Source organism: Canis lupus, chromosome 31 (genome assembly GCF_048164855.1).
Source record: "Canis lupus baileyi chromosome 31, mCanLup2.hap1, whole genome shotgun sequence".
Lineage (NCBI taxonomy): Eukaryota > Metazoa > Chordata > Mammalia > Carnivora > Canidae > Canis > Canis lupus.
The window spans coordinates 31,114,609-31,134,560 of record NC_132868.1 but is presented as its reverse complement, the minus strand read 5'-3'; the positions used below and the strand labels follow the sequence as shown (position 1 = coordinate 31,134,560).

General features: G+C 34.0%; 1 long non-coding RNA gene across 2 annotated transcripts in view; it reads right to left on the bottom strand.

Moving 5' to 3' along the window:
- LOC140622253 (uncharacterized) overlaps positions 1-19,952 on the bottom strand; it is a 196,669-nt gene that overhangs the window by 39,122 nt on the left and 137,595 nt on the right. The window contains exon 4 of one of the 2 annotated variants that reach the window (XR_012022006.1): positions 11,861-11,940. This is a non-coding gene — a long non-coding RNA (uncharacterized lncRNA). Of the gene's footprint in view, positions 1-11,591; positions 11,941-19,952 lie in introns of those variants that run through there. The other variant, XR_012022005.1, reaches the window with a different exon arrangement.

Sequence of the window (19,952 nt, the reverse complement as noted above, 5' to 3'; positions counted from 1 at the left end):
TTACATTATAGGAAAAAGCTGCATTTAGATAACAAGCTTATATTAATTTGTATATTTGACCTGAATTACCTCACCACACCAGAACAAATACAAGTCTACAAACAAAATCATGATAACTTGCAATGCGCTTTTCCTCAGGCCTATCTCACAGATTCAGAAATACACTCCTTAATAAATTTGAAATATATCAGAGACTCTGACTAAAATAAAAATTTTTTGAAATGTGTATTAGTTAGCTCAGGCCACCATGACAAAATACTATAGACTGGGTGGCTTAAACAATTTTCTCATGGATGTATAGGTTGGAAGTCTAAGATCAGAGTGCTAGCACGGTCACGTTTTTGTATGAGCTCTTGCCAGCCTGGAGATGGCCAACTTCTTGTTGTGTCTTCACATGGCAGAAAGAGCAAGCCCTCAAGTATCTCTACTTCAGTGTCTCTACTTTTTGTGAGGACACTGATCCCATAAGACCAGAGCCCCACCCTCATGATCTTATCTAACCCTAATTACCTCTCTAAAGCCCCATCTCTAAATGCCATTATATTGCAGATCAGGACTTCAGTCTATGAATTTTGTAGAGACATAAACACTAAATCTATAACAAAATGTTTCTTCCAGAATTCTATTTTACAAAAAGCTTTCATTTGTACTCTTATAAGCATTTCGTGTACATAATACATCACATAATAAACACTAGATTTACTGTTAAATTAGGTTTTTCCTTTTGAATTTTATTTCCAAAGGAGAAAAAAATTAAATTGTGAAATTGTGGGAAAGTTCATGATGGGTAGAACTGTAGGCTTATCCCTACAGTGAACAACCTCAATAGAGAGAAAGTAATTCTTTCCATATAACCTCAAGAAAAAAAAGTTGAACTGTATTAGTTTGATTTAGATCATGTGTCTGAATTTGAACTAATTTCTTAGTCTACGTGAAAACTGCAATGATGGTCAAGGACTATGTCCTCTGTCTACTCTCTTGCCACAAGAGGATGAAATATTTCCACTAAAACAATGGGAGACAACTATTCTGTTATTAGAAGAAAGCAATAGTTTGGGTGGTTAGAACAGAGATCTCCTATATATGGGGAAATATCATATGTTAATTGAATCATCTTAGACCTTCCCAAACTTAGGAAATAAATGGAATTCTTTAATGTTTAATTTTATTTTTCTCTCAATAAGAAAAATTAAGATTCTATAGTATTTAATATTATTGACTGTTTGCCTTATATAGGTATTAATTCCTTCTTTTAAAGTATATTTACTTTGGTAGATGGGAAATTCAGTAGACAAAATAAAAGTGAAATGTTCAAAATTATTAGAAAACAGGGAAAAAAGAATCCCTGATATGCCACTTGATTCATGGCATCACAGCAACATGTCAAAAAACAATATAAAACTACCCATAGAGGTTCTCTGAGTCAAGAATATAAAGAGGGTATTTATTCATCTGGATGCTCTGAAGATTGAAGCAGAAAATATTTAGTATCCTATGAGTTCCATACTATGATTATTTCCAGCTTTTGGGATTGAACATGTAAGTTTCTAACTCTTGTTTCTACCACTAGCAAATGGTATCAAGTTAGTAAGTTATTTCTTTTGTACATCAAGAATTAAATATATCCTTTTATACATCAAATATTTACCTGGAAATGGGAGAATTTTAATTTAATAATCTGAGATTTTGTTTTCCAGGACTAACTTTATGTAATTTTAATTTTAGTGCTATACAGGGATAGTGAGAAAAAAATTCCTTACAAACCTGACACTAGGAAGAATTGAGATAGTAAAAGATTGAGCAAATGTTGGATATTCATGCTGTGCCAAGCACATTCATATGTGATTGTTACTGCAGGGGAGGCAGTTATAAACTTGTGCTTGTTTCTTCCTACACTTCTCCTCAATATAATGAATTCAAGTCATGGTTTTCAATGCTAAAATAATTTTAATTAGAAACTCACCACACCATATTAAATAGTACACTAAAATCCTTCTGTTTTTTTTTTTATTTCAATATTCTTTTTTTTTTCTTTTATTTCAATACTCTTAACAGGAATCCCCCCTTCAAAAAAAAAAAATGAGACCTACTTTCATAATTGAATTACCACATTGGGCAATTGGACATTTGTCAAGTTAATTTCGACAATATTTAGATATGAAGAAGGAGGGGATGGCCAAATCCTCTGAAAATCTACATAGACTCAGCATTATAGGTGGTGCCTTGCTAATATGCAGATGCTGATATCTACATAAGAAGATCATCAGCTATTCCATTATCTTTGGTTTCTATATGACTTTACGATTGCAGATAGCAACCGAAAATATAGATAACACAAATCAGACTGCTTTCTTGTTTAGTTAAATAATGAGAATACATAAGCATATTTTTATTTATAATGTATGTGAGCAATACAGGGTACAGACAGAAATTCTTATTTGTTAGTCTATGCATGTGTTCTAGCACTTAAATGATTTAGAATATACTTTAGAGCCTGATTATCTGTATTCAAATCTTGACTCGTCTGCCTGCTAATTATAAAATGGGTAATTTATTTAACTTCTTACTTCAATTTTCTCATCAATGAAAATACAGAGGGTAATAATAGCACCTCCACTAATATAGCTGACGTGAGAATTCAATGAAATAGCCTAAGTAATGCTTTCAAACCAATGGCCCAAACATAGTAAATATGGCATGTATTACCATTATCATTTTTATCAGTGGTAGTGACAACATCATCATCATTGTCATCCAGTTTATTTTTTTTAATATTTATTTATTTAGTCATGAGAGACAGAGAGAGAGAGAGAGAGAGAGAAAGAGAGAGAGGTGCAGAGACATAGGCAGAGGGAGAAGCAGGCTCCATGCAGGGAGCCCAACGTGGAACTCGATCCTGGATCCTGGACCCCAAGATCATGCCCTGAGCCAAAGGCAGATGCTCAATCACTGAGCCACCCAGGTGTCCCCATCGTCGTCCAGTTTAACCATGAGAGATGAAGTATCCTAGTGTTTGAGAGCATGTGTGTTTTTGAATCAGACTACCTGTCTGATACCCCATTTAACATATATGATCTTGATAAAATAACTGAATCTCTCTAAGCCTCAGCTTCTTCTTCAGGAAAATACTTTTTTAAAAATTACCTTATATTTCACTCATGGTCAGTGACATAATTTGCAAATTATGTCTCATTATAAAATAAAAACACAGAGTCACTTTTTCAAAAGCAGAAGAAAACTGCTGGTACAGGTATTAAAATTCTTCCTTTTCTCTGCAGTCTTTCTCAACTTTGCCATGGTGTTTTTGATTGGTATTTAATTTTCCCCAAAGTAAAGAGAAATTAAAAACTTAAGTAATTAGCCTAAGCTTTATCTTTATATTGTACGATGACAGTTTCAAATGTGATTATCAGAGTATTTAACATATATATGGGATCATCGAAATTAAACAATCCATATTTCTATCTACAGAGTGCCTTGGATTGACCAGAATAAACAAACAAAACCTAGTTTCAGGAAGTTTGAAAGAAGTTTTCCCTCTAGATACTGAGAGGGACAGAGGAAGAGCCTTCCTGGGCACTAGATATCATGGGAAAGTCTAGACTCTGGGAGTAGGCATGAGGAGGCCAGAGGCACACAAATATTCTGACTTGAAGGTCACCAAGCTCACCTCCTGTAATACAAGGAAATGAAGGAATAGACAGTTAAGAATCCCTCCCGGGGAGACAGAAAGTCTGTGGAAAGAGCCCACACATTAACCTAAGCTCGAAGACCCCATCTCATTTTCCACTGTTCCATCACATCTTACTTAGGGTATACAAATTCAAAAATATCAATTTTTTAAACAATCCATTTACATGACACATTAACAAAATTAAGTATAAAAATAAGATAATCTGAACAATAGAGGCAGAGAAAGTGTTTTACAAAATTCAATATACTTTTTTGATTAAAAAAATTGTCAACAAACTAGGTATAGAAGGAATTTGTCTCAATATAGTAAAGCCCATACAATAAAAGTCCACAGCTAAGGTCCTACTCAATGACATTAAACTGAAAGTTTTTCCTCTAAGATCAAAACAAGGCAAGAATGCCCACTCTTACCACTTATGCTCAACAGAATACTGGAAGTCTTAGTCAGACCAGTCACACACATAAACACACAAACACACACATACAGGCATGAAGGAAAGAAATAAAAGGCATGTAAGAGAAAAAGCAAAATTATCTCTGCTTGCATATATGATTTTATATGTAGAAAATCATAAATTCCACAAAAAAACCTTCTAGAACTAATAACCATATTCAGTAAAGTCACAGAACATAAAATTAAAAGTCATTTGCATTTCTATACACTAAAAATGAACTGTCTGAAAAGAATACTTACCACTTAAAAAGAAAACAATTCCATTTACAGTGGCATCAAAAAGAATAAAATACCTAGGAATAAATAACCAATGAATTGAAAGACTTGTACTTTGAAAACTATAAAACAGTGATGAAAGAAATTAAAGATGTGAAAACATCCCAAGTTCATAGATTGGAAGATTTGATATTATTAAAATATCCATACTACTCATAGCAGCTTCAGCCTGTGCCTGTGAGTTCTAGCCTGCTTATGATCCCCACTTCCTGGTGGCCCTCTCTATGGCTTTCAGACTTGCCTATCCAGCCCCAACAATTTTGTAAACCAGCTCCTTATAGTAAATCTCTCAATGTTTATAAAAAATTCCATCCAACTCAAAGCAATCCAAAGATTCAGTGCACTGCTTATCAAAATCCCAATGGCATTTTTTATATAAATAGAAAAAACAATGCTAAAATTCATATGGAACCACAAGAGACTCAGAATAGCCAAAGCAATAGGAAGAAAGAAGTACAAAGATGAAGGCATCACATTTCCTGATTTAAAAATGTATTGTAAAGATACAACAACCAAAATAGTATGATATTGGCATAAAAATAGACATATGGACCATTGGAACAGAACAAAAAGTCCAGAAACAAATCCATGCATCTGGAGTCAACTGATCTGAGTGTCAAAAATACACAGTGAGGGAAGGATAGTCTCTTTAATGAATAGTGTTAAGAAAACTGGATATCCACAGGAAAATAATGAAATTGGTCCTTTATCTTATATCATACACAAATATGACTCAAAATGGATTATAGAATAAAACGTAAGACCCAAAATTTTAGGGCTGCTCGGGTGGCTCAGCAGTTGAGCATTTGCCTTCTGCTCAGGGCATGGTCCTAGGGTCTGGGATCGAGTTCTGCATCAGGCTTCTTGCGGGGAGCCTGCTTCTCCCTCTGCTTGTGTCTCTGCCTCTCTCTCTGTGTGTCTCATGAATAAATAAAATCTTAAAAAAAAAAAAAAAAAGACCCAAAATTCTAAAATGCCTGAAAGAAACTTAGGGGAAAAGCTTCATAACTTTGGTCTGGGCAATGATTTCTTAGATACCAAAAAGGACACCAAAAGCACAAGTAACAAAAACAAAACCAGATAAATGGGACTGCCTCAAACTGAAAAGCTTCTTCCCATAGTAGGAAACCATCAACAAAATACAAAGGCAACCTACAGAATGGGAGAATAAATTTGCAAACCAAAAATCTGATAAGGGATTAATATTCAAAAAATATATGAAACTCCTGTAACTCACTGGTAAAAATAAATCACTAAGCTACCCAATTAAAAAACGGACAATAACTTGAATAGAGGGGCACCTGGGTGGCGTAGTGGTTGAGTGTCTGCCTTTGGCTCAGGTCGGGATCCCAGGGTCCTGGAATTGAGTTCTGTATCAGGCTTACTGTGGGAAGCCTGCTTCTCCCACTGCTATGTCCCTGCCTCTGTGTGTGTGTGTGTGTCTTTCATGAATAAATAAATAAAATCTTAAAAAAAAGAACCTGAATAGATATTTCTCATAAGAAAACATACAATGGCCAATCGGCATATGAAGAAATGTTCAGCAGTACAAATCCTACCATAAGGAAATATCACCTCACACTTGTTAGGATAGCTATCATTAAACAGCAACAACAACAACAACAACAACAAAACACACAAGTATTGATGAAGATGTGGAGAAATTGGAACTCTTTACACTCTAGGAGTTGGGGAAGCAGAATTCCTCAGAAGGAGAAGCACATCTGCAATGAAGTTGCAGCAAAAGCCTCTTCAGTGGATTCAGGGGGAATCTCTCCAACTCACCAGCTCCTTGAGAGGTGGCTTGCATCAAGGCAAGACGGCTGCCCTATGGCACAGGCATCAGATAAAGGCCACCCCTAGGAGAAGGCATGAGCTTGGGGAAGGCTGTCCCTTTTCAGAGGGAAATTCCTAGCAGGGGACTCAGCTGTGAGTAGACAATACTCTTGGCAGCCAAGGGAACGAATGTGTCTTGGTCTTAAATATGGTTCTATGTGGTACATAACTCATGACAGGTATTTCAAACAATTCTGAAATTTCTGGGTCAAGATAACTATTGACTACCTAAATTTATTTCTTTTTTCCTCAGCCTCATTAAAATGAAGAGAATACATGTTATGAAAACTGAAACCCATCTTCACTATTGTCAAGGGAGAATCAGAAAAATTATACTTGGGGACTCAGACATAAATATTTGAGGATCCTGGATGGCTCAAAAGGTAATGCCTGGATCTTTAAAAACTAAATATAATCACAAAATAGCAGTCAGCTTTTAAAATAATCTAGCCAGAATTTCTTTTTTCTATAAAATAGGTACAAAGTTACAAAATGTCTCTAAGAGTTTTTCCATAAAGAATTCTTAGAGACTTACGGTACATTGTGATTTTAAGAAAAAAAAATTCCTTTTGGCAAATTATATTTGTCCCCTAGTAACTTAGGAGAAAATAAAATGAGTCTTCTTATGAAGATAGACACAGAACTGTACTTGAAGCTTCATGATGTTTATACCTGCTTGGGGGTGGGGGGGCATGAGCTCATGCTGCTTAAAGCCACTGGAAACTTGAAATCAATACGGTTCCACTGATACGCAGCCATGCTCTGAAACAGCTAAATATTCAAGCCACAAGAAGAGGATATAATATAGTGTCTCAATAGGCAGGGAAGAAAACAGGAAATAGAGGGTTTTAATGAATATAGCATGGGAATTAAGTGAGAATTAAATCAGGATACTGAGTAAAATAAATGAAAGAGGGACAGTGAATTATTCTTCAAAAGGTAAGAAAGGTGAAATTTTGAATGTGCTTATTCAACAATTATGAAAGATGGCTTTTGACAACTGTGATGCAGGAAAGATTCCAGCTGGGTCAAGGGACATCGGATCTCATCGTCCTCCTCCCCTTTGACCTTTCCATGAAGCCCCTCGATAAAATGGTTTTGATCCCCCCTCCAAAAAATCATGAAAGATGAAAAATAATCTTTGAAGCAGCATTCAATTCAAGAAACTGGGGGTGGGTACACCAGTCTTATCCTGAATAAAGAACTAATAATACCTTATCCTAAAGAAAGAACTAATAAAGATAAAACCTGAAATTAATAAAGTAGAATAAAAATAAAAGTTACTTGCCAAATTGTCATGTGCAAAATCTTTAACAAAAATATGGTCTTATGGGTAATGAGATTATGAGACAAAATGTTGAAGGAGAAGAAAGAAGAGGAAGAACAGGAGAGAGAGGAGGATGGATACAAAGTATATGAGCACCCTGCCCCCTCACTGGACAACTGGTATCTCAGGATAGTAATCCTTGAGAGAGGAAAAATAAATAAAAATTAAAAAAAAAAAAAAAAAAAAAAAGGTGATCCTATAGACTGTCCCCGCTCAATTCTTGGAGAAAAATTCCAGGCAGAAATTCAGGCACAGAATGTGCAAATGGAGCCTGCTGATCTTCCTGAGGTGAGAAGAAACACAGGGTAGAGTTCAAGAAGACCAAGTTGGCTAGAGTTCATGATGTAGAATGCTAGTTAAGAGAGGGAGTTGTTGGGACACCTGGGTGGCTCAGTGGTTGAGCATCTGTCTTGGGCTTAGGGCATGATCCTGGAGTCCCAGGATCAAGTTCCACATGGGCTCCCCACAGGGGCCCTGCTTCTCCTTCTACCTCTGGCTCTGTGTGTCTCTCATGAATGAATGAATGAATGAATGAATGAATGAATAAATAAAATATATTTTTTTTTAAAGAGAGGGAGTTCTTGAAACAGCAGAGGATTTTTCTCATAACTTCATCTGAATATTGATTGGCACCTACTTATGAAGAATCATCTCACAACCAGAGAAAGACTATTGGAAAGAAACAGGCAGACCAAATGTAAGAGAGCTCACAGAGCTGAGAATAGCTCATGTTCTAAACAACTAGAGTGGAAAGTCCTTCTAATACATGGGCCATCAAGTAAAATCCTTAGTAGTGGGACAAAAGTGACTACAGTTTAAAGGTTGTCTGGGCTTATCTGACAAAACATAAAAGCAAGCATTAAAAGCATCAAATTGTTTCCAAATAATTAAATGAATTCAGAAACAAAATCCAAAACTATTTAAGAGAACACAAGAACTCTTAGAGCCAATAACATAAAATGTATAATGTCTGATATTCAATAAAAAATTACCTGGCATGTACAAAAGCATGGAAATATGAATATTAATGAGAAAAAATCAATAAAAACAGATCCAGAAATGATTCACGTAATAGATTTAGTAATAGTAGTAGCAATAAAATAAGAATAAGAATGATAATGAATTACCTTTGAGTATTAAACATGTACCAGCATTATGCTAAGCAATTATCACCCATCACTCAGTATAATCATTTTTTTTAAAAAAAAGTCCTTCTAGAAGGCAGCCTGGGTGGCTCAGCGATTTAGCACTGCCTTCAGCTCAGGGGTGATCCTGGAAACCTGGGATCGAGCCCCACATCGGGCTCCCTGCATGGAGCCTGCTTCTCCCTCTGCCTGCTTCTCCCTCTGCCTGTGTCTCTGCCTCTCTCTCTGTTTCTCGAATAAGTAAATAAAATATTTTTTAAAAAAAGTCCTTTATCCATTCATCTGCATTATTGGGGTATATCCCCAGAAAATATCCACCACTTGCTTCAACGTGGATGGAACTGGAGGGTATTATGCTGAGTGAAATAAGTCAATCGGAGAAGGACAAACATTATATGGTCTCATTCATTTGGGGAATATAAATAATAGTGAAAGGGAATAGAGGGGAAGGGAGAAGAAATGGGTAGGAAATATCAGGAAGGGAGACAGAACATGAAAGACTCCTAACTCTGGGAAACGAATTAGGGGTGGTGGAAGGGGAGGGAGGTGAGGGGTGGCGGTGAATGGGTGAAGGGCACTGAGGGGGGCACTTGACGGGATGAGCACTGGGTGTTATTCTGTATGTTGGCAAATTGAACACCAATAAAAAATAAATTTATTATTTAAAAAAATGTCCTTCTAGAAAACAATTATTTTCCCATTTTAAATGTTGTAGAAAACCTGGCCAACAACACACAAATACAGCATGGCTGAAATGAGACTGTCTCAAGTTTAGCTGACTGAAATGTCTACACATGCTCTTAACTACTTACCTATATTATTTTATTGTTATTTCAAGTTACAGAGCTATCTAAAAAATGTTGCAGAGCTATTCATTAATATTGAATACTTTCTACAGTAATTTACATGAATGGAAGTAAATAATAGTATTTCACAAGGTCTGCCATCATTCTGAAGTAATGTTTAAAGGCTGATTTGAAACTTTAGTTTCATTAAATTCAAAATAAGTATCCCAAATATCCAATAACAACTCTATTGGGGAAATTAATGAGCAAGATATTTTTTATTTAAATATCTTCTTCAAAATATCAAAAAGAGGGCAGCCCGGGTAGCTCAGGGGTTTAGCACCACCTTCAGCCCAGGGCCTGGTCCTGGAGACCCAGGATCGAGTCCCACATCGGGCTCCCTGCATGGAGCCTGCTTCTCCCTCTGCCTGTGTCTCTGCCTCTCTCTCCTTCTCTCTGTTTCGCATGAATAAACAAATAAAATCTTAAAAAAATAAAATAAAAAAGAATACAATTAACTATACGTAATTAGCTGACAGTTTCACAGCAGATACCACATGTGAATAGGAAGATATGCTACTAGCACTTTAAGAGAAGCCTGCTTTTCAGTCTTGACTTTACCTCTTTAAAATATGTCTTGCTTCTTTTGTTAGACTTTATAGCTTCCAGTGGTTTCTCTGGGAATAAAACCTGGAAATTAGCCTTCTGCATTCCCATTCCAAATCAAGACTACTAAAATGTCAAGATTATCAAGATTAAATTTAGAATCTTGGCATTATTAGCAATTTGGCCAAAGGCCAAGATATATGAACAAATAAGTTTATGATAATAATAAAGTTTATGATTCATTAGGAAAAAGCTGTGAATAGTATTATATAACATTGAGAAGCTGAAAGTCAAACAATTCTTATACTGAAAGAATTTAGATTAGGGACGAAGAAAAGCTGAGGATGCCAGTAATTATTGTCTGTAGTTTTTGAACCATCTATGTGTTCAAAAAGGTATCCATACAAAAACATATGCCATTTCATATATTCATAGAAATAAAAAGAATGAAACAGATTAGATGGTATAGTTTAATTGATTTACAATTTATTCAACAGTTTGAATAGCTAAATTTTACATTACATTATGCATATATACATCACATGATAAAAGCTTTTAGAGTATCAGAAGAGGTACTAGAAATATCTAGTTATGAAAGAAAATATCTAGTATCTGGTAAATTCTTAACACCAATCTAGGTTCATTTAAAAATTCTAACACATGTATCATTTGGTTCACTTCAAAACTCTCCAGTCACTCATCTCACTTGCGTAATTTAAATAGTTCTACTAAAGAATGAATACACATATTTGGGTTTCAACTGATATATAACTTAAAAGATAATAATAAAATAGAATTGTAGGTTAAGAGGAGATCATTGAGATTAAAGACAGTAATTCCATTTAATATATTTTAATTTCCTAGAAGACTATGTATTTACTTTCACCTTCTATCAAAAGCAAATTTGCTTCCAATAAAAATAACTAAGATTATTCCCCTTGTAGAAATCATCTATGAATCATTAAAATAATGAAGGTGACTTTCTAAGTGAAGGATTCAAAGATTAAGGAATTTTTTTTCAAAGAAATAAGACTGCATTTATATTATAGTGTAGACTATTCTATATTTGGAGATAGTTGAAATGAATTAGGAAATGTATTTTCATTGCTTATTTTTGTTGACAGATCTTAGTACTGAAACAAGGGGCTAACGAATCTCTTTTCCTCAAACGCAGATATATCTTTTTTAAGGTTTAACAACCAGCATGGGCCATTGGCACTTTCATCTTCCTGAGCCTTAGTGATTATAGGCAACTGACTTCCTATTGTATGATATGAAAAAAAAAAAAAAAAAGAAAGACAAAAAAGCCTTTAACAATAAGTTAGAAGTTAAAAGTTAGCAGTGAAGAGAGTGGGTTTGTCACACCCTCAAAAAAAAAAAAAAAAAAAAAAGAAAGAAAGAAACAACACCAGCATCAACAACCAAATATCTTTATTTTTTTAACCTTTATTGTTTTTTAATAAAGCTTTCTCAGAGTACAAGTATTAACCCATACACTAGTGTTTTTGTATGTGGAAACACACAAAAGAGGCCATATTTACCATAAACTTTATAAGCCTAACAGTTTGCACACGAATCTACATAGCAACTTAGCTACAGCATGTAAAATTTCTATCCTTGATTAAAGGATAAAGCTCTTGCTGCGTGAACATGGATGGATTAAACATACCCCCAATACCCAGCTGAACAGATATTTGAGACTAAGTATCAAATATCAAATATATCAAATATATCTCACCAGACGACTTTTTTTTAGTTTTCAACAGTCACCAGAGAGTATTAAACTTCCTGGAAGTTCACCAGGATCTGGTATACGTTCTGCAAGACACAATCAATAAACATTAAATGCTGCATCCTTCTTAAATCACAGAGTTTAGATTACTATTTATTCCTATTACTTAAAGGTATTTTATTGAGGCCATTTTTGAACTAAGCTTTGGACAGTTGAGGGAATGGTTTTGAGGAAGCAAAAGAGAAAAAAATTATTTCATTTAGGGGCACAGCACAAATAAAGTTCATGATGAAGTACAGGGCATGCACCAAAATCATAGAATAAACCAGATGGGTGCAGAAACAGCCTTGCTGAGGAGACACAGGAAATAAGTTTGGATGCCTTCCAAACTGTTACTCCTCCTCCCTCATGTTTCTTCTTCTCCTTGTTCAGCTCCCATTCAAAGCAGCAACTTGTAATTTTCTTCCACTTTTCTCCTTTATCCCTTATTTTAAAAACTCCTGACAATTCAACCTAATCATTACAGAGTTTGCCTATTGGGTCAAAATTAAAATGATCATATAAGTTATATTCAAAATAGTGAAATTTGAGAGAGAAAGGGAGTGGTACTGATAATTATGTCATGACATAGGTATGAACCAGGTTGGTCCAGGTAAGAGTACGTATAGATACTCCATTCATCTTGGCTGTCATCAAAACTGGCCCACCAAATTGGCTTCAACCATTTGTCTTCCATGTTCAAACATAAATGACAATAGATATTCCCTGGATCTTGCCATTATCCAAAACAGTCTCACACCCAAAACTTTAATTGCCAATATGATACTTGCATCTCCTATTCATCTGATCTCTCACTCCCATGCCATCTGCTGTCTGAACATCTTAAATCTAGTAATCACTATAACTACTTTCCCTTATTATAATTCCTTCATCAGAGTCATTTTTTTCCCTGTCCAGCAGTAGTTGATCACTCAAAACTTCGACACCTTTTTATCTAACCCCTTTTCCTCTTAGATTTCAGCCTTTAAATTACAGACCCTCTATTTTGGCTTATCTCTATCCCTTGGCCTTTTTTTTTTTTTAATTTTTTTTTTAATTTTTATTTTTTTATTTATTTATGATAGTCACAGAGAGAGAGAGGAGAGAGAGAGAGAGGCAGAGACACAGGCAGAGGGAGAAGCAGTCTCCACGCACCGGGAGCCCGATGTGGGATGTGGGATTCGATCCCGGGTCTCCAGGATTGCGCCCTGGGCCAAAGGCAGGCGCCAAACCGCTGCGCCACCCAGGGATCCCTATCCCTTGGCCTTATTGTTGTAACATATTTCTAAATATGTTGGATACATTTTCTGGTAAAGAGCTCTAGATAAATTGACCTCCTTTTCTTTTTATATTATTTTCATTTGCATGTACTCTTATCTCACATATTAGATTTCAAATTCCAAAGCAAGGATATGTTAATGGTGTGTGTGTGTGTGTGTATGTATGTGCATGTTTGTGTATTTATTTATACATATATGTGTGTGTATATGTATATATAAACTATGTATGTTGGGATGCCTAGTTGGCTCAATGGTTGAGCGTCTGCCTTTGGCTCCGGGCCTGATCCCAGGATCCGGGATCAAGTCCCACAGCGGGCTCCCTGAATGGAGCCTGCTTCTCCCTCTGCCTGTGTCTCTGCCTCTCTCTGTGTGTATCTCATGAGTAAATAAATAAAGTCTTAAAAAAACTATACAAGTATAAAATATTAACGTATGTATATATGTATATTTTTATAAAAGTCATAGTTTAGTCCAATGCACAACAGACATTTAATAAATAGATTTACAGACTACTCTAAGTTCATATATTCTTTAAAGCAAACACTGGATATGCTGAATAAAAATCAGATGAAGCATACAAAAACACCAAACACTAACATTTACTCGGTATTGACTCTTTTATCAGTCCCTAAGCACAGATTACCTAATCAATCAAATATACATCTCCACTTTTAACCTTCTGAATCCAAATCCAGAACCTCAACTTCTCAAAAGAATCCATTCCATCATTTTTCTTTGCCTGACCCAGCCAGTCTTTGAATTTACTGTTACCATTATAGCCAGGGAACAATAAAGATGATCTAGTGGATGTGTGTGTGTGTGTGTGTGTGTGTGTATGTATGCGCTATGTGTGAAAAGGAGGAAGATGATTGTATTTGCTTGATTTCATTGATCAACATAATTGTTTTACCTATTGAGACTACCACTATGAATAAGAATAGTCATTATGATGCATTATTTTATCTTTAAAACAATTCTTTGAGAGAAGCACTATAATTTATTCTGAAACAGAGTGATTTTTAGGCTTAAATGGGATATAAAACTTTATATGTGTTAAGTGAAAGTAATTCCTTTTTAAACATAAACTTATAATTTTAGAATAATTTTAGATTTAAAGAAAAGTTGCAAGGTTTGTTCCTATATTTCCCACACCCAATTGTCTCTATAATCAACATTTTACCTTTGTATGTACCTGTGTCACGGTTAATGAATCAATAGTGAAACAATATTATTAACCAAAGTTCACATTTATTCAAATTTCTCTGGTTTTTACTTAATGCTCTTTTTTTGTTGTTGGTCCAAGTTCCCATGGATGCATCTCATTTAGTTGTCACATCTACTTAAGCTCCCCTTAGCTATGACAATGTTTCCATTGACAATTTTGAAGAGTATCGATCAGATATTTTGTAAAATATTACACAGTTGGGATCTGTCAGATGTTTTATCATAGATAGACTCGAGTTATAGGTTTTTGGAAAACAACAGAGGTAGAGAGTCATTTTTATCACAGTACTATACCACATGCTGTCAATATGATTTACATTTAATCCATCCAACCACTCTCCTCTCCAATAACCCTCAGTTTGTTCTCTATAATTGTGAGTCTGTTTCCTGTTTGCCTCTCTTTTCTTCCCCCAACGTTCATCTATTTTATTTGTTAAATTCCATGTATGAGTGAAATCCTATAATACCCATTCATTTCCGAAATTACTTGGTTCAACACCTTTTATCCTCTTCCCCTTCGGGAACCTTATTTTGTACATTTGTACAGATTCCTTTCTAAAAATTTTTATTTATTGGGACACCTGGGTGACTCAGAGGTGATCCTAGTCCTGGGGACTGAGTCCCACTTTGAGCTCCTTGAGATGAGCCTGTTTCTCCCTCTGCCTGAGTCTCTGCCTCTCTCTGTGTATCTCTCATGAATAAATAAATAAAATCTGTAAATATATATATATACATGTACATATATGTGTGTGTATTTATTTATTTATTTACTTGTTTATTTATTTATTTATTTATTTATTTATTTATTTATTTATGAAAAACTCAGAGAGAGGGAGCACACGCAAGCAGGGGGAGGGAGAGCAACAAAGTCTCTCACTGAGCTCGAGCCATGGGGCTCAATCTCAGGACCCTGAGATCATGACCTGAGCTGAAATCGAGTGGAAACCTTAGCTGACTGAGCTACCTAGATGTCCCTACCTCTTGTTTGTTTGTTTTTTTAAATCTTATACATTTGAGTTTACTCTTTATGGTATGAACTTTAAAAAAAACAAAACACTGGTGTCATGTATTCAGCATTGCAGTTTTGTTAAGAATAGTTTTATTGCTCTAAAATATCCTCTGTGTGCTATTTTTCAACGCATCACACTCCCCGAAGTCCTGGCAAGAATACACAAATCACAAGAGGAATTCAGCTATATACAAAATTATTTCCCAGTGGAAAATTCTTTTTTCCGAAAAGACAGGCTATAAGACAAACTAAAGTATGTATATCTCCACTTATGTTACAAAGTAAAACTAAAGAATCACATTTGATGTCTATGGACATATGCATTTTTAAACTTTGTTTGCAGGTGATTATTTTCATTGATTTAATCAGCATTAGGAGAGGATGTCTTAATTTAATCCTAACCTTAGGAAACAAGTAATTTCATGTTCAAATTAACGTAAATTTCACCCATTATATTGATCATGTTAGTGTTAGTAGCAAATTCAATTGTGTATTATAAAAAGAAGTCATTTTAATTACAGAGGTTAATGTAATGAGTGTTAGCATCCTAGATAAAAACCTTCAATTGTTCAGTTCAACAACGTATGATACTCTATATTGCTTTTGTGTGCATCCATCTATGTAATTTCTATTCCATCTTTACAGAGAATATCAGGTTTTCTGCACATGATCAGGAAAATAACTCCTTAAGAATATTTTGATTTAACAATAAAGCATTTTATTTAACAATATAATTCCTTCCAGTTCAATACATATTGATTAAAAATCTACTATGAACCCAAAATATCAGCAGATCTTGTGTTATCTGGTGATATAAAAGAAGTATAAAATAAAGGAAAACCAAAAATCTAATTAGGGAAAAGTCATGAACATTATCTACCTATCCATCCATCCATCCATCTATATACATATATTTACATATGGTCTTTCTCTTTTTCAATCCATTTCTTATATATTTACAAATAAAATACTTGAAACCATCACATTATTTTCATTCTGAAAATTCTATGGTGCTCTCATTACCAATAAGTTAAAGTCTATATACAGTAAGCCCATTAAATTTTAAATGTTATCTACAATTACTCTCAGGTGCTAAACTTTTATTTTTACTAAACTGGTCTTCCTGTTGATATCAAACATTGTGGATTCACTTTTTTTTTTTTCTTTTTACATCGCACAAAGAAATCCTGACCACACATTCAAATAGGTGCGTTAGACAATAATTTTGGTGGATTTCACTGAAGGTCCATCTACTTAAATCAAGATAGTTACATGTGACTTCATGAGTAATTCAAACAGTGGTTGGAAGTAAAGGATAGATAGAACAGTAGTAATTGACATGTTGCAAACCAACATTTTTATAGAAAATTTTACCTCCTTACTCTCTCATATTTATATTTTAATGAGGATTTCAAAAAGAAACTTTATTTTTCAAAAGTGTTGTGTTTCTTATCAAAAGTTTTGTGAAGTTACAGGGTATTAACAAAATATTTAAAATCTGGAGCTTGGTTGATCTAAAGAAAGGAAAACTGAGCTTTCTTTTATTTTTTTACAATATTCAAATTAATATTCTTTTCCATTAGCAATAACTACTTGTCTTTAAACAAATTCTTAAAATTTTAAATTAATTTTGATATTAAAAAACTAATAAAACTTTTTTCCAAGGCACAGAGTCGATTAGTATTATAAACCTTTCTGAATAGTATAGAGCCTCCCTAGATTCAGGAGGCTTGGCAGTGTGCTACCATACTGATGAATCCAGTCCCTTCATTTTTATTACTTATGGACACAACTGTTAATCCAACTCTGTGAAGCTACTTGAATGAGAGAAACCATGCATAAAATATAATGAAAATTCAAGTACCATCATGAAAGTCTTTGAAATCTTGTTTTACCCACATATCCAATATCTTAGTCTTATTTTAAACACATTGAGTCAGATAGTAACTAATATAATAAAAGTAAGCTTTAATTCTGTCATTTTTGTTGTTCCATTATTAAACGTGCTAAAAATGATGCCATAAAATAGGTAGAGAATATTCCCATTTTTCTTGGGAATTATCTTAATTTTTAAAAATAAGTATTTATAAAATAAAGAAATCAGTGCTATATACATTTTAACCAGGAGCTGGATTTTCAACCATTGAGATAGCGGAGTAGCTGTATGGGTAAAAAAAAATAATAATAATAACATCTCTACGCACAAGTGCGCTTTATGACTTTAGGTGTACTTCATTCTTCAATTATTTTATTTCCTGAAATTTAGTTACACCATTTAGCTATTCTTGCAATTTAATTTGCTGCCACCAGGTGGAGAAAGTGTGCCAAAGCTAAGCCAGGGGTCTGCAAACGATGGCCGTCAGGATTATTTTTTATAAGTATTATTGTAATGCAACCACTCCCATCTCTTTATGTGTTATCTATGGCTGCTTTTGCATTACAATGACAGAATGGAGCAGCTGTGACATAGACTGTTTGTCTCACAAATCCTAAATATTTATTACCTAACCCTTTAAAAAATGTTTGCCAAACCAAAGTTCAGGTAGTAAATCTTATTATTTAAATTGCAAAATAGCTGCTCTCTGTTTACTTCTACCATATTCAATCATAAATTATTATTCCTTTATTTTTGGTTTATGTTAAAAGAATTCTAGGATACTAATAAGGATACTATTATACAAGCCCTTGTAATAACAATAAAAATTCTGTATTTTAGAGGTATAACAAATAGTTTATTTCTTGCCCATATAATAGTTTATTGATAGTGTTGCTGTTTGGAAGTAGATTTTTTTCCCAAGTGTTAAGCAAGGATTCTTTCCATCCTGTAGTACCAAGTCCACAAGTCTTGGGTCCTTTGCATCCTAACGTAAAAGGAAAAAAAAAAAAAAAAGGTTGGAGAAGGCCCACCTACTTCTACAAAAACAACAGAGGCCCAGGAGGAATGAAGACATACATTACTGAGCTCACAGTCAACTGGCAAGAAATAATCTGATGGTCCCACCAAAATGCCAGACTGTTAGGAAACGAAGTTCCTGAATGACAGCCACTTCACAGAAATATTTCTACTCTATGAAAAGGACAGCGTGGATCATTGGGAGGCTGCTAGCAGTCTTTGCCACTCTGGATTTCTTGATGTCAGTTTTTGTCATTTGATGTCAACTTATAGATACTGTAGCTTGAGTGAACATTTCTATTTTACATTTTTTTCTACATTCTGCTTTTGTAATGATTACTTTTTAAGTCTAACTAATCTTTATGTCATTTTTTTGGAGGTAGGGAAATATAGAAAGAAGGAAAACCAGTTGTATTACATGCCAACCATTGTGTCTGATTATAAGTAATTATTTAAGTAGTATCTACCCCAATATCTGTTTTTTTATTTATAGACCACTGAAACTCCTTGTTTATATCCAAAGTATTATAACTCCCTCATCACATTTTGTACCTCTTTGTACACTAATTATGTATTTGTTTTATTCTACCTTGCATAATTGTGAGTTCACATGTGCATTTCCCACACTCAGTCTTGAATTCTAGAAAATGTGCTTATCTGAGAAATTTCCATAGAATCTGCATATTGCTATACACAATATGGTTAATAGGTTTGTTGAAAAAGAGATTATCATGAAAGACCTACTTTTTCTTCCTTTTGTTCATTTTATATTGTTTTTACAAGGAAGACCAAATACTTAACATAGTATATGTTATATATATATATATATATATATATATATATAATATTTATAGATGTATATTGTATATAACATTGGTTGAAAGACTAAAAGGTTTTTTTTTTTAGCGGTTGTTAAAAACAATTTAAGTTTTGTTTATAACCATTTGACAAGCACAGAAAATAAACATAATCCCTAGTGAAATAGGTTCCCAAAGCAATTTAGAGAGTCTTAATGTGAAATTATATTATTAAATGTAGTAAGTTACTTTTCTGTGATGTTTTTCTAGGACTGTATTACTTTTTAATTTCCCTTGATCCTATTGATTCTAAAAATACCAGAATTTCAGGTATCCTGTGATGCTAACACATGCTAGTTGAGTTAATTAATGAAGTAGAGAGATGCTTACTATTCTTGGATAACTATTTTAATTTTTTGTAATGTTTTACAATATGGAACTTGGACAGAAAATGTTTTAATGTTTTAATGAAAAATTGATGTTCATTTCTTTCTATGATAGAAAGAATTTCTAATTTTCAGAATTTCAAATGAAAATTGCAAATATTTGCACAATCAATTCTTTTAAGATAAAATAATAATTCTCTAAAACAAATCTCAGTTTATTCACTGGTGGAAATCCAAGGATTAGAGGGTTAGCAGAGAATGTTGAAGACTTTCCTTGAACACTCCCACACTGTGTAGTAAATTAGTTTCTGGAATTTCTACAAAAGGTTGAATTGTCTTCCACTGGGATACACATCAGTGAACTACAATAAATTACCACCCTACTTTCTGTTTCAATTGACTTTGAAGTGCACCAATATATCTTTTAGCAGGTTGCATATAAGGAAATTATGTTTATCAAAGAAACCTGA